Genomic DNA, 15,350 nt, shown 5'->3' with positions numbered 1-15,350 from the left:
AACATAAGTTTCTAGACAATTACTAGGAGTCTACCTTGAATTCATTCAGAATCTCCAATTTGATCTGGGTCTGACTTTGCATCTGCATATCAACTGACCATCACTAGAAATCAATGAGCGATAGTAATTGTTTTTAGAGTTGTGAAGCTTCAAAAGGGTGCTTTGAATGAAGCATTCCATTGAAGTGGTCTGCTCACTTAAAAGCAACCATGTGGCTTCACTTTGGTCTCCTCTGGAGCCCTGATCACACAGAGATAATGCCAGGAGGGAAGTCTGAGAGGAGACTTCTCCAACAGCATCGAATTGAGATGATTTGAGGTCCATTGGTCAAGGTAAATCAGAGCAGAGCAAATCAGGTTGCCACTGTAAATCAAACTTCTTTATCACTTTGTGCAAACCTAATTGTTTTCTTATGTCTCTAGAAATCATGAAAGTTTCTCAATTACTTGCCTAGGGATAAACATTGATAAAAACAAGAACAAACCAACATACATAGAGTTGTTGTTGTTGTTCAGTCGTTAAGTCATGTCTGACTCTTCGTGACCCCATGAACCATATCGTGCCAGGCCTTCCTGTCCTTCACTGCCTTCCTGAGTTTGCTCAGTTTCATGCTCATTGTTTCAGTGATGCTATCTAACCATCTCATCCTCTGCCGTCCTCTTCTCCTTTTGCCTTCAATCTTTCCCAGCATCAGGGTCTTCTCCAAAGAGATCTCTCTTCGCATTAGGTGACCAAAGTATCTGAGCTTGAGCTTCATTATTAATCCTTCCAATGAGCAGTCAGGGTTGATTTCCTTTAAGATTGACTGGTTTGACCTCCTAGCAGTCCAGGGGACTCTTAAGAGTCTTCTCCAGCACCACAGTTCAAAGGCATCAATTCTTTGGTGCTCAGCCTTCTTTATGGTCCAGCTCTCACAGCCATACATACATAGAGTAAGGAGAAGCAAATCACTCCCTTCCTCCTTATGAAAACCCCTTTCTCTTTCTCTCTCTCTCTCCACACACACACACACACACACACACACAACCCTTCTATATGTCTGCTTCTAAAACTTTACAGGCTTATTAAATAGGCATTCCTTATCCTGTTCATAATTTTCATAACAATTAGCCAAATAGAAAGATGCTGAAAATGATAAATCCTGAGATCTTTTGTCTGAAATTTGGCATCTGACTTTCCATAAGAAAATATCAGTTCAAAAAATTTCACACATGCACTATTTAGAAATGATAGTATTGTGAATCTATTTTGCTCCATATCACCATAGAATTTCAGCAGCTTCCTGCTGGAGTTATAGCAGTATTTGACTAGTCTCCATTTTTCATTAAAGCTTTTCTATGTATGTAAAGATCTGAGAACTTAACAAGCTAATTATAACTCTTGACAAAAACACTGCTTCACTGATTCTACAGTCTCTCTGGTGTAAAAGCCTACTTTTTCTGGAACGACAACACTAATTGTTTTTATTATCTTAATAATCTTAACATTTCCTTATCTAATAACTGTTAACTTAATGTGTTCCTATAAAGCAGATTTAAATTACTACATTCACTGTTGATTTCAAGTTTCTGCACACTGTATTAATTATCTAGAAATGTGTCTGAGATTTCCTGCAGCAGGTTTGCAGCCTCCTTAATATCTTTCTTGCAGACACTTTAAACACACTGTAGCAATTTTAAAATTCATCATCCCTATAATTTATACAAACCTTGTAATTGATACTTATAAGCACTGTGCATACCCCCCCCCACAAAAAAAAGAACAAATGGAAGAAAAGAAGATAAAAAAAAAAAATCTTAGCTGCCATGACTGTAGCTCACAAACCTTTAATTTAGGGTATAAACACAATGATGTTGGAAGCTGTTAAGAAACAGAATCCCCTTCTATTGTTCTTAGTTTGTGCCTCATATATTTCTCTTCTGCAAAATACCTTGCCATTTCCATGAGTCTGTTGAAGACTTTTGGAAATGGATGATGATGAGGGAAACCCAAGTATCTGACAGGCTGGAAAACAGAAAACCCAACCCAGCAATATTTAAAAGCAGACAATCATATGCAAATTTACTGAGAAATTAATCCCTGTGAAAGTCATCTATGGGATTTATTCTTTGTAAATGCATGTAAAATCTATGCCATAGAATTATAGCCTGTTTCTCATAATTAGATGAGAAGAAAAATCCAATGGGATTTACTTCTGAAGAGATAAAGGACTGTACTTCTAAATGAAAATAGTATTCTATCATTTTCTTTTTAATACCAGAATTAGTACAAACTTTTGGGGGGACTGTTTTTTTAGTCTTATACCCCATTTTCAAATTATGGTAATTAAAATTTGATAATGCATAAAAACAGTCTTAGTAAGTGTTAGAGAAAGGTCCCCAAATCTCCTTCATTTCTGAAAATAGTAAAGGAGCAAGTGGTGGCGGTGTTTTTATTTTATTATCTTGAAAAGATTCTATGCACAAAGTTATAACTGTTGTGGGCTGGGATCCAAAAAGCTACTTTAAAGGTGATGTAGAACACACATGTATGAAGGATAACTTGACTCTGATTCTGTCGGAACACCAGATCTTCAGTGCCAGTCAACCCCAGCCTTGTGTTATACAGATGTGCTAACTGGGAAGTCTAGGAGTCAAAGTCCAGCACATTTGCAGGGCACTGACTTGGGAGAAGGCTGCCTTATATCTTATGATGTTGACGTATGTTCATTGGGATTATATTCTCCAAGTTTTTCCAGTACTTTATGAGACATCAAAGGAGAGGCTAGTGAATTGTGGCATGCCAGTTAAGGGATGTGGTCCCAAGTAGATATGAATAATGACAGATTTGGTTCCAGCTCAAAGCTTTTTCATTATCCACATATAGGTTGATTCTGTATTTTCTTCTCTGATTTTATCATAATGCCATGTTAGTGTTTTATAAATATTACATATTATTTAATCATGTTGTACATACTGTTTTCTGCAACAATGAAAAATGATTCCAAAAATGCAACTAATGGAATACTATTATTTTTACAAAATCTATTTCAAAAACATCAAATATGGTCTTGTATTCCTAATGTTGAAAGAATAAAAGTCCAGTCTTGACTTGGAGATGCAAAAACTAGTTGCATCATTCTTTGGACCTTAACTGTTATGGTTGAAACTAATAGTTTTTTTTTAATTTATTTAATGTATTCTTGTAAGGGCTTTATGCTTTATGAACCAGAAACTGCAACACTGTTTCAGCTATCACTATTGCAGTTTAAAGTCTTATTTTAAGGAAGCACATCAGTTGTTTTTAATAAGCCAAAACAGTTAATTTTTTCCCCCCCAAAATAAAGGGTACTGTTGGCAGTTGTAAAGAGGAAAGCTCTTATTGTGACTTACTTAGCACTCACAGGCCAGGTGCTGATTTCAGAAAATAACCAGCAAAGGTCTGTGTTCTGCCCTGTACTATTTTTATGGGTTATAATACCAGCATTAATCAGAATATGTAAAGATATGGCATGCCCTCTACATGGTATGTTATATACTTCACAAAGTTAACCACCTTTGCTTTGTGAACTAAATGTTTATTGTTAAACTGAGAAAGTCACTGGAAAGTACACATTTATATTTATATCTATTTATATATCAAATTTGTCACCACCCATCTCATTAAATAGTGACTCTGGGTAGTTTACAGAGAAGATAAAATCAATTAAAATACAATCTTCATAGCACATTCATAGGTTAAAAATAGAGGCAGATGAATAAAATAATATCGCATGAAAGAAGTGATACAATTTATTGCATGAGTTGCAAGGAATTTCTTTCAAATTTCTGAATCACCAAATGTCTGTATTTGCAGTTCCCTATTGATTTAAAAGGCTCAAAGCACCCTTCTTATATGAGGCATTCTGCTGAGGCTATAATCCTGCCTTTATCAAAAATGTATTTAATACGTATATGCTAATTCATAGGTAGTATGGCTCAGCAACATGACATCTTCAGAAGCTACTGTTTATATATATATAAAGAACTGAGATGATCAGTTGTTGAGATATTTCTCATGAAATCTCCATGATTTATTTTATTTTATTTTATTTTATTTTATTTTATTTTATTTTATTTTATTTTATGATAGATAGATAGATAGATAGATAGATAGATAGATAGATAGATAGATAGATAGATAGATAGATAGATCTCCCTCCCTCCCTCCCCCCCTCCCTCCCCAAGTCCTGCTATGCTGCTGCCTCATTATGGTGACAATGGTGGGGTATTCCTAATAAGAATGAACAAAGAACACCACAGTGTACAACAAGGGTATATTCTTCTATTAGGTTCACCCAAGGCATGAAGATCATCCCAGCTGCTGAGCTAAAGCAGACATAGACTTCTATCAGGCATAATATATACAGGAAAATGCCAAAGGCGGATGATCATTTAGTGAAAATGGCAAATGAATTATTTCATACTATGCAGGAGAAGGCAATGGTAAACCTGTAAGTTACCAAGAAAGTTGTTTAGTTGTTTAGTCGTTAAGTCGTGTCCGACTCTTCGTGACCCCATGAACCATATTGCACCAGGCCAGGCCTTCCGGTCCTAAGTTACCAAGAAAACCACACTGATAAAAAAGCTAAAGTGATTGATGATACAGTTCCAGATGATGGGTCTTTAAGTTGGATGGCATTCAATGTGCTGTAACTAAAGGAAGCTGAGGATGTTTCAGAGTACCAGTGGTGTTTATGATGCAGCTAGATTAAAACCTTCAGGACATAGAGTTGCTGATCTTGCCATGTAGGAAAATAAAATTGAAAGCTGCAAGGACAGAATTACAGTGGGAACATGGAACCAAAGAAATATGTATATGAGAAAGCTCAATACATTGAAAGATGAAATGAGTCAACTACACATTGACATCTTAGGCATCAGCAAATTGAAATGGACTGTAATTGGACACTTCCAGTCAGATCATACAGTTTGGTCCTCAGGACATGGAAAACAAAGAACAAACTTCATTGCTTTTATAGACAGGAAGGATAAAGCAAAGACAGTACCTGGGTACAATGCAATTGCTGAACATCAGTTAAACTCCACAGACAGCCCTTTAATATGGCAGCTATCCAAGTTTATGCTGCAACCACTGATGCAAAAGAAGAGGAGCTGTTAGGTTTTATGGTCAAATTAAATCTGAAAGCAAAAGATCATGAAAACAAGATGTGCTCCTTGTGGCTGGAGAATGGAATGCAAACTTGGAAACATTAATGAAGAAAATGAAGTTGGACCATATGGCCTGGGAAACAGAAATGAAACAGGAGAACAACTTATCAGTTTCTCCTAATCCAATTATTTTTTTCATTGTTAACTCAAACAATTAAAACAAAACCTATATGCATGAAGATCACCAGACAGAGCACACAAAAATCAAATTGACTATATTATTGGTACAAGGAGGTTATTACAGCAAAGACCTGCCATGGGCTTACTGTGGAATAGATCACGAACTATCCATGAGCAAGTTCCAAGTCAAGCTAAAGCAGCAGAAGAAAGTGAACCAGTTTCTATAGTATGATCTTGAGCATGTACCCACTGTTTTCAAGAAGAACATGAAAAATTGCTTTGAAGACCTGAACCTTTTTGATAGGACACCAGAAGAACTATGAGAAAAATCAAAGAAGGGTAAATGTGCAAAAAAACTGCTAAGACCAAGAAACAGAAGAAAGCAACTGGATATCAGAAAAGATATGGAAATTATCAAGAAGAGAAGAAAAGCCAAAGCCAAGAAAACTAAAGATCTCAGGAAGGAACTTAATCAAGAATTTCAGAGAACTCTTAAAAGAAATAAGGAACAGTGTTACAGCATTTGTAAAGATGTTGAAGATAAAACAGATACAGAAAAATGGGAAAAGTTTTCCAAATGACCTGAACACAAAAGGAGGTTCTAAACTCAAATGGAATGCTAAAGAATGGACAGACAGTCATTGATTCCATGAAAATCAAAGAAAGATGAAAAGAGTATACTTATACAAGCATATAAGAATAAGTAAAGATTCTAACCAAACTATGCTAGCAGATCTGAGAAAACAACACAAAGGCCAACAAATTGGAAGAAATCAGTCTATATAACAATACCAAAGAAATGAGACTTAAAAGAGTGTGCAAACTATCGCACATGCAATTCTTAAATTCACATGCTACCAAAATAATGCTTAGGATCATCTAACATAAATTAGAGCTCCACCATAAAAAGGAGATGCCAGATATTCAAGAGGGCTTTATAAAAAGTTGAGAAACAAGGGATAATACAGTTGATGCATGCAGGATAATTGAGAAAGTCAAAGAATACCAAAAATCAGTTTCATTGATTACAGATAAGCCTTTGATTATGTTAGTCATCTCATGGTATGGGATCTCCTTAGAAAATGGGAATTCCAGAACATCTCATTGTGCTCACATGAAAACCATAGAAGTTAGGAAGCTACAGTCCAGACAGAACAAGGGGAAACAGAGTGGCTCCAGGTTGGTATGGCTGTATACTCTCTCCTTATTTATTCAAACTATATGCTGAATATGTATTGAGGGAGACTGGATTGGAAGAATATAAGGATGGTTTTAAAATTGGAAGAAGAAGCATCAACAACTTGTGCTATGCTAATGATGCTACTGTACTCTGATAGATGAAAATGCAAATGATCTTAAGTTCTAGTAACACAAGTCAAGGAGCACAGCGAAAAAATCGGGCTATATTTAAATATAAAGACTAAACTAATAGTCCAGCAACCAGTCTTAGAATTGGCAATGAAGATATCAAAGTGGAAAATAGATTCTGCCTTTTAGTATTGGCTATCAACAACAATAGTAATAATAATATTAATATAAACATCTGACTGGTCTGCATCCACTTATTGCCAAGCAGTTGAACAACATACTGCAAGGTGGTGAAATTGAAGATTGGTTAACATCTGGCAAAACCTACCTGATAATGAAAGATCCAACAAAAGGGGCAACACCAGACAAGACAATTACTGCTTACCAACAACTTTCAAATTGCTAACTAGTGTGGTAGCTGATGCAGTCCAATGTAGTTGAAAACAAGTTCTTTCCATATAAGCAGAAAAGAAACCACACAAACAGCAGAGGAACAACAGATCAGCTCCTAATAGACAAGATGGTTTTGGAAAATTGCAAGTGAAGGAAGACCAACTTGAATGTAGCTTAGATTGATTACATGAAGGCATTCTACTGCCTGCCACATGATTGGATAATCAAGTGCCTAGAAATAACAGGAGTCAGTAGAAATATCAGAAGCTTTGTGCAAAAATCAATGGCACAATGGAAGACACAGCTGTTGATCAATGGTGATAGAGTGGGAGAGGTTAATATCAAGAGAGGAATCTTTCAAGGACACTCACTATCCCCACTAGTGGTTGTCATTGCATTGATTCCTCAATCAACAATACTGAACAAGTCAGGCTATGGCTATCAAACTTCAGAAACATCTGCCAGGCTATCCCACCTCCTTTACACGGATGATCTGAAACTGTATGGAAAAACACCATTTGAAATAGAATGGCTGCTCAACGCTGTCCAAATATACAGCCAAGATATTACAATGGAGTTTGGACTGGACAAATGTGCCACCCTTACTACCAACAGGGGAAAAATAGTGAAAATTGAAGGAATCAAGATGCCGAATGAAAATAACATCAAGAGTCTGGATGAAGAAGATCACTACAAATACCTGGACATCCTTCAAGCTGACAACATCAAGCACATTGAAGTCAAGAAGAAGGTTAGTAGTGAATAGATCATGAGAGTGAAGAAGATCTCCAAGTCCAAACTCAGTGGAGGAAATACCATCAAGGCGATTAACACCTGGGCAATTCTAGTCATTAGATACACAGCTGCAATAGTGGACTGGACTGAAGTAGAACTAGAAGCGCTGGATAGGAAGACCAGAAAAATAATGACAGTGAATCATGCCCTTCATCCATGCAGCGACATTGACAGACTCTACTTACCAAGGGGCATAGGTGGGCATGGAATGTTGCAAGTACACCAGACAGTTGAAGAAGAAGAAAATGGCATTTGAAGAATATCTGAAGCACACTGAAGAAGATGCACTGAAGCTAGTACACCATGAAGGCTTACTGAATACTGAAGAGACCAAACTGGCCTACAAGAAAGACCAAATGAATAGAAAAGAGACATGGCAAGGCAAAGTATTACATGGCCAGTACACCAAAACAAAACAAAAAACTAGCAGGCAAAGCAGATAACAACAAGACCTGGCAACAGCTAAGAGTGGGAAAGTTGAACAAAGAGACAGGGGGCTAATTCTGCTGCACAAGACCAAATCTTAAGAACAAATGCATACAAAGCCAGAACTGAGAAGACAGCAACAGACAGCAGATGTCACCTCTGCAAAGAAGCTGAAGAAACAGTGGACCACCTAGTTAGCTGCTGCAAGAAGATCACACAGACTGACTACAAACAATGGCATTGTAGCAACAATGATATACTGGAGTATCTGCAAGAAATACCATTTCCCTACAAGCAAAAACTGGTGGGCCCACAAAACAGACAAAGTGATAGAAAATGAAGAAGCTAAAGTGCTCTGGGACTTTAGAATTCAAACAGACAAGCACCTGCCACATAACACCCCAGACTTAACAGTTGTGGATAAGAAAGACAAAAAAGTCTGGATAGTGGACATTGCAATACTTGGAGACAGCAGAATAGAAAAAGAACTGGAGAAAATCACAAAATACAAAGACCTGCAAATAGAAGTAGTACAACTGTGGCAAAAGAAAGCAAATATAGTGCCAATACTAATAGGTGCCTTGGGTGCAATCCCAAAACAACCGGAATACCACTTGAAGACCATGGGCATTGACAAAATCACCATCAGTCAATTGCAAAAGGCAGCTTTACTTGGAATGGCTTACATCCTGCAATGATACCTTTAACACCATCAAACAACATCTGCCTTGCCAAGAAAACTGCAGGGACTTGTCCGGGCAGTCTCTGAGAATCAGACACAATTGAATGGATTAAAAAAAAATAAACAATAAACAATAAAGGAATCAGCAGTCAAGAAATACACCACAGACTAATACTTGCTATGTTAGTAATGACAGTCTTGAAAAAAATATTCAGATGCCATGATATATCTATTCCTACAAAGATAAAAATTATGCTAGCAATAGTTTTTTTCTGTGACATTTTATGGAAACAAAACCTAGTCTTCGAAAAGACAGGCTAGAAAGACTTTGATGCTGTTAGAAAAAACTTCAGAGAATACCATGGATGGCCAAGAAAGCAAACAAATTTATCACAGAATAAATCAACCCAGAGTTCTCACTCAAGGCACAAATGACTAGGTTCAAACTATAATATTTTGACACATTATGAGAAGACCCAGCTCCCTTGAGATGTACATAATGCTAGGAAAAGTGATAAGAAAAAGAAGAGGATGACCAACAGCAAGGTGAATGGACCTGATTATAGCAGCAATGGGTGCACTGTTGGAAGACCTGAAGAACCAGGTTGGGGACAGATCATCCTAGAGAAGGTCTTCTATATGGTTGCTAAGGGTTGATCCCAATTTGGTGAACCATAATCAAATCAAGTAAAATGAAACAACAAAAAAGAAAATGCACCACATTATTGTATGTGTGCCTACTCACTCTGCTGTTGGTTTTATTTATTTATTTATTTATTTATCAAATTTATACGCTACCCATATCACTGTATAAGTGAATATAGGTGGCTTACAAGTAAAAAGTTATTAAAAAACAATACAAATCTTTAAAAAAATATACAAAGCTAAAAGACGGAGAGACCTGGGCCCATGCCCTTAATTGCTGGATTAAATCTACCTATGACCCACTTTTATATAGAAAAATGGGTGCATGGCCATAATATCAGCAGATTTCATTCTACTATCAAATTTTCATTGCATTTTTTTCTAGGGACAGTAACAGAGCATCCCCTCCCACAATCCTCCACATGACAGACATTCTCTGCTTCAAAATCAGCACATATATTGCATTTATACTTAACTGTTCATCTAGTGAAACATTACAATATCAACTCTTAATCACTTTAGGGGGCATTAGCTGACATAGAATTTAGAGCTAAGCTAGGAAAAATCTTTACTTGAATAAAGTAGAGGGAAGTGAAGGGGAATTGAAAATAGCTGTATAGAGCATGCTGGCTGGGGAATTCTGGGAGTTGAAGTCCACACATCTTAAAGTTGCCACAGTTGAGAAATATTGGCATAGAGAAATAATACAAGGCTCAGCAGGGTCTTTCACAGCAAAGGTCAGGCCCGATGCTTGCAGAGAGAGAGGGATGGTGGTGGTGACAGAGACCAGCAATAGAAGCAAAGAAGCAACTAAAAGCAAAAACAAGAGCATGTTGTGGTTCAATGAGTTGAATTACCAGTAGAGTCCCTTTATCCCTCCAGAAATTTTCTGCTTGGATGTTCTTAATTCTATGCTTGGAATTTATATTACTAGAAAACTTGCTGAGATCCTTTTACTGCAGGACCCTCATATGGTCTCATACCTCTGTGTGCTTAACCATAGAGGTTGCACCTTTCTAGCTGTGGCCAGAGAGTATGTTGATTGTTTTGGAAGAGTTTCTCTCCAGTGGACATATCCTTGGAACCAGCTTTATTCTTCTTTGTCTCTGATTAATGGCTTAGGATGGGTGCTATTACTTTTGCCTGATTAGTGGAGGAGCCTGAACTCAATTCCTCTTTCTCCAGTATGCCCAAGTCTGTGTGTACCTATTTTAAAGACTGCATTCTCCTTTGACCTAGGATTCCAAATGCGCACATCACATCTCCATATGATGAATTGCTTCCTTACAGAATCATTGCATAGCTTCCTTTTCCATACCCCTCCCTTTCAGGTATCAGCAATATGGAGATTACAAGGTACAAGAGATTATCCAAATTTTAAGATGAAGCAACTCTCTTGATCCATCTCTTCTTTTCATTTTAGTTTTTAAAATCTGGCATTTCACATTTAGTGCAGTACAAATATTTTCATTTTAGAAGCTGATATTCCATAAGTTAGGATTATTTTCACCATACAAAATATACTTTGTTTATGCTTCAGTTATAGAGTGGAGAAAACTGATTAATTATCCACTTCTTAGGCTACAGACTTCACATACAAAATTTACCAATGAAATTATGCCTGCCTTTCAAATCTATTTTGGGGTCCACTGCAGTGGATCTGCAAACTGGATATGCTAAGTTGAATTTTCAGGGGTATTTTATTTGGATGGAATTCAGATACTGTGTAAGGATTAAAGATTTGACCCCCAACAATGAACCCATATGCAGTTACAAATAGCATAAAATCTGAAAGTCAATACAGTAATTGCAATATGAAAAAAATTAATATGGTAAAGGTGGAAAAAAATTAATCACACAGAATGTGCTGTGTTAGGCTAATTTTTCAAATGACTTTTATGCACCTGCTTCATGGAGTTTCCTTATTTCCTATGATATTATTTGCTGCTTATCAGAATTGCAGTATGCCACTAAAGTGAGCACTTTTGGTTAGAACTTTGACTGCTGTGTTACCAGTTGTAAACTGAGGTTTGAGCCAGCCAGCTTGTTTCCTGATTTTCTGTGTAAAAGGCATAGTAAAAAGAGATATGTATTTTAACTCAGAAATAAACTCTAACGTGTTCAGTGATACATGTTCACAAATAAATTGTCATCTATTAAGATGTTGGGTTTTGTTAAATATTTGCAACAGTTTTATACTTTTATATTATAGAAATGCCATTCATTTTCACTGCTTCTACATTTTGTTTAGATGGCAAATCACATCTAGAACAATTTGGATTAGTAACCAATACAGTCCCAGTGTAGGAGCAAAATATAGATAGGATATACATACTGTACATGGTTTGTGTAAGTGTATATAAACGTATGTATGTCCTTTAGCCTAGCTGCTTCATTTCAAATAGACAGATAGGTAGGTAGATATTATTTACGATGCACTTAATTATTGTATTATTTTTCCTTTTTTGTCATTGAGAATTTTATTGACAAGGATCTGTATTACTCAATAAGCTGCATAGTAAAAGATCAAAATCCTTGCAATAATTATTAAGGATGTTTAGGCTAATATAGAGCACAGAAACATATTTTGATAGTTAAAAATATGAAGGCTAAAATGACACATTCTTATTTTTCTAAATTACTATTGTTGCTATGCCATTGGCTCTGAATGACCTTGAACTGATTTAATTGGGCAGAAGTCTTTACATTATGCCATAGACTAATTCACAACTAATCCCTCTGGATGGTAAATTTGTGGGCAAAAAGATGAATTAATGGCAGTACTTTAACATCTTGTCAGTAACCAAAGGAGATGGTCCTGGGGCTTTATTTTTGCATGAGAATTAAAACTCCAATGGAAAGTAAGCAGTCTAACTTGTCCTTTGGTGGCATCTGGTAGGACATCAAAATATGCATGGCTTCTAAGAGTGATAGGAAAGATCTTATTCTGGAGAAAGTATACTTAGGTAAATGCAGCTCAAGATATTTGAACCAGAAATAGCTATATTAACCCTAACTATGATTTTTGAAATGTAGAAAAATTGATTCACTAAAATAAACTGATCAAGTCCATATTTAAATAGAGAAAGGAGGCTAAACCCTTCAAGGACATATATTTCACATGACATTTAAAAAAACTATTTTGAAGAAACATCATTTAATCTAATTAAATCAAGGAGAATGTAGTATGAATCTGTATGACACTCTCCACACTTAAAAAAATAATTGATCCAAATTCATTGTAATGCTCTTCCCATAGATACTATTGATTGCTGCTGTTAACCAAGAATAACAATATTTCACCAAATAAATATTTTAAATATTACTATGCATTCACAAAATCTTATTGTAGGTTCTCTGTAGTTTTTCTATATAATTTCTTATGCATGGATATAGAATAGAACATATATAGGAGCATGCAAGAGGTGTGCGTATGTAAAAACAGTCAAGACTACAACTGCATGATCAATGCCCCTTTCCCCTCCTCTCATGGATGCCCCTCTAACTACAGAAACAGTGTAGTTGAAATTAAGCAATTTCTAGTCCCATCTATTTCAATAGAGAAATATTAATGTTTGGGCTGGATTGTCCTCTATATCATTTCTCCCCACCCCACCTCACCCTTTTGAGGGAGGAGAAAGAATACAGTTGATTAGAAGACTTTAGAACCCTTTACCTTACTTTGCAGATTAACTATTGTCCTTCCTTGTTTTCCTTCCCTTCCCTGGATCTTTTTCTTCCTGTTATCAGTAATAGGACTAGGTACTATTTTTTCCACATTTGAAAGTTGAGATAAGGCCATGAGTTTCCTCACCAAGAGGTAGGTAGCTTACACACTTACAAAATTGTTTCCATGGTGACAAGTCACAAAATGTTCATTTACCGGAAGGCAAACCAGTGAGATTATTCTCTGCCACTTCCTGTAGCATGTGTGATGCTCTTGACACATTTCCAGAATTCCAGGCTACACCCAATGAGGGTTTTCCAGATCCAAGAAAGCTTCTGAAGTTTATGTGAGGAACCTGAGATAAAAATGATAGTAGGGGGCAGATATAAAGATCTTAAAAGCTGGTTCTTTGCAGTATGATAATGTCCCACAATTTTTTAAACCTGAGAATCTTGAAAAAAATAATAGTAAAGTAGGGAAGATAGCTGATAGGCATTAACTTGCCTACTCCTGATTTATACTAACTATCCTTGAGCTAATTCAGCTGACAGTGTCAATTTTCTCTCATTTCAAGTACTTGGACATTAAGGCAGGATCCCCATTGGTGATTTATAACAATTTCTAGAGTCATCCAACCATCATTGTACTGATAAAACAGTAAGGAGGACAGGCTTTCTATCATTTCAACACTAAGTCACTAGTGTAGAAATAGCCAAAGACTAAAAATATAGCATTTAGTTTGGAACTGACTTGTCAGTGATTTGAAGACAGCATATATCAGATATTTGATATAGTAATAAATTAATGCAATAAAATATATAAAATGTTAGCACTTGGCTCTTTTTATTTCTGCATTATGTAACCACCAGTATATCATTAATTCACAATTTTAATGCTTTTATTTTAATCAAATCTTCTTCAAAGACACAGCTGATATATAACACATCTTTATGCTTAAAAGCACATACTTTCTATGATATAAACTAATTTTATTGTATGAATTTTTATTTAACTATTGACATCTTTTTCAACAATAAAACAGATCATAGAAAGTTGAAATATTTTTTTCAACTCTTTAAAAATATGTAAATAATTTTTGCTAAAGATTTTTTTTCAATGTTTATCTTAATGGGCTATCTCGGTCAAAAGAGAAGCATATATTAAAAATGTAAATTGATATTAAAGGAGATCAAAGTAATTAAAGTGGAGGGAAGAAAAATTTCTAGCACAAATTCCTCTTCAGTGAATGTTTCAAAAGAGAATTCCTGGAGTGTGACTGAAGTGGCTTGAAACTTTTGGCTTGAGTTTTTTTAATTACAGAAAGAAAATTGTTTGGTGGCTTTAGGAATTTGGGTAACAAATGCTTATTCAACCAGCTCCAAATGATAATCCTAGCCCCACAGAGTTTTAGCCAGAAGAACTCTACAGTTGTATCAATTGGTATAAGAAGTAGCTTTTAAAAAGGGAGGGAAATTGGCTTAAAAGGGGGAGTGAAAATCACTTAAAGAGGGGCAGACATCTGAAATAACATTCAATACAAATTCCACATAATTCTGTGCTTCCAGAACAAATAAGCATTTTCAGACAAATTATATATGATCTTCAGATGACTCTATTTCATTAGAAAAAAATGGACTCCTGAGCAGATGTTTAAAAAGATTTGGTTATCTATGCTTCTATGCTGAAGATGGAATAAATTCAAATATATCTTAACACAGAGGATCTGGTGTTTTCTATATTGGCTGGATATCCTCAATAGGGTCAATAAGGTTTTATTGTATCTTCCAATTTTGAATTTAATTATTTATGAAGATCTTTAACTCTATGGTGCTTTGATTGTTGCAAAAAATATAGTTATGTGTTCCAATAAAGATATTTGTGCGCCAGATACCAACAATTGGCTTGATGAAATGCTTACAGTTTCAGTCTTTGGCTTGGCTCTTTATCAGCTTAGTGAAAAGACTAGACAATATAATTTTGGGTGGTCAAGGTTTAATTTCTTGATTAAAATTAAGCAACATTACTTTGTAGACATACAGTATATTTTTGGTAGCATTTCACTTAATTATTATGTGGATATTTTTTTCTCCTTTTTTGCTATTAAAGCAATAATTTAAAAACATGC

The sequence above is a fragment of the Python bivittatus genome, unplaced genomic scaffold (assembly GCF_059951505.1).
Source record: "Python bivittatus isolate LINGU-HERP-01145 unplaced genomic scaffold, Pbiv_v1 ctg000980_np1212, whole genome shotgun sequence".
Classification (NCBI taxonomy): Eukaryota; Metazoa; Chordata; class Lepidosauria; order Squamata; family Pythonidae; genus Python; species Python bivittatus.
This window is presented reverse-complemented; position numbering follows the sequence as displayed.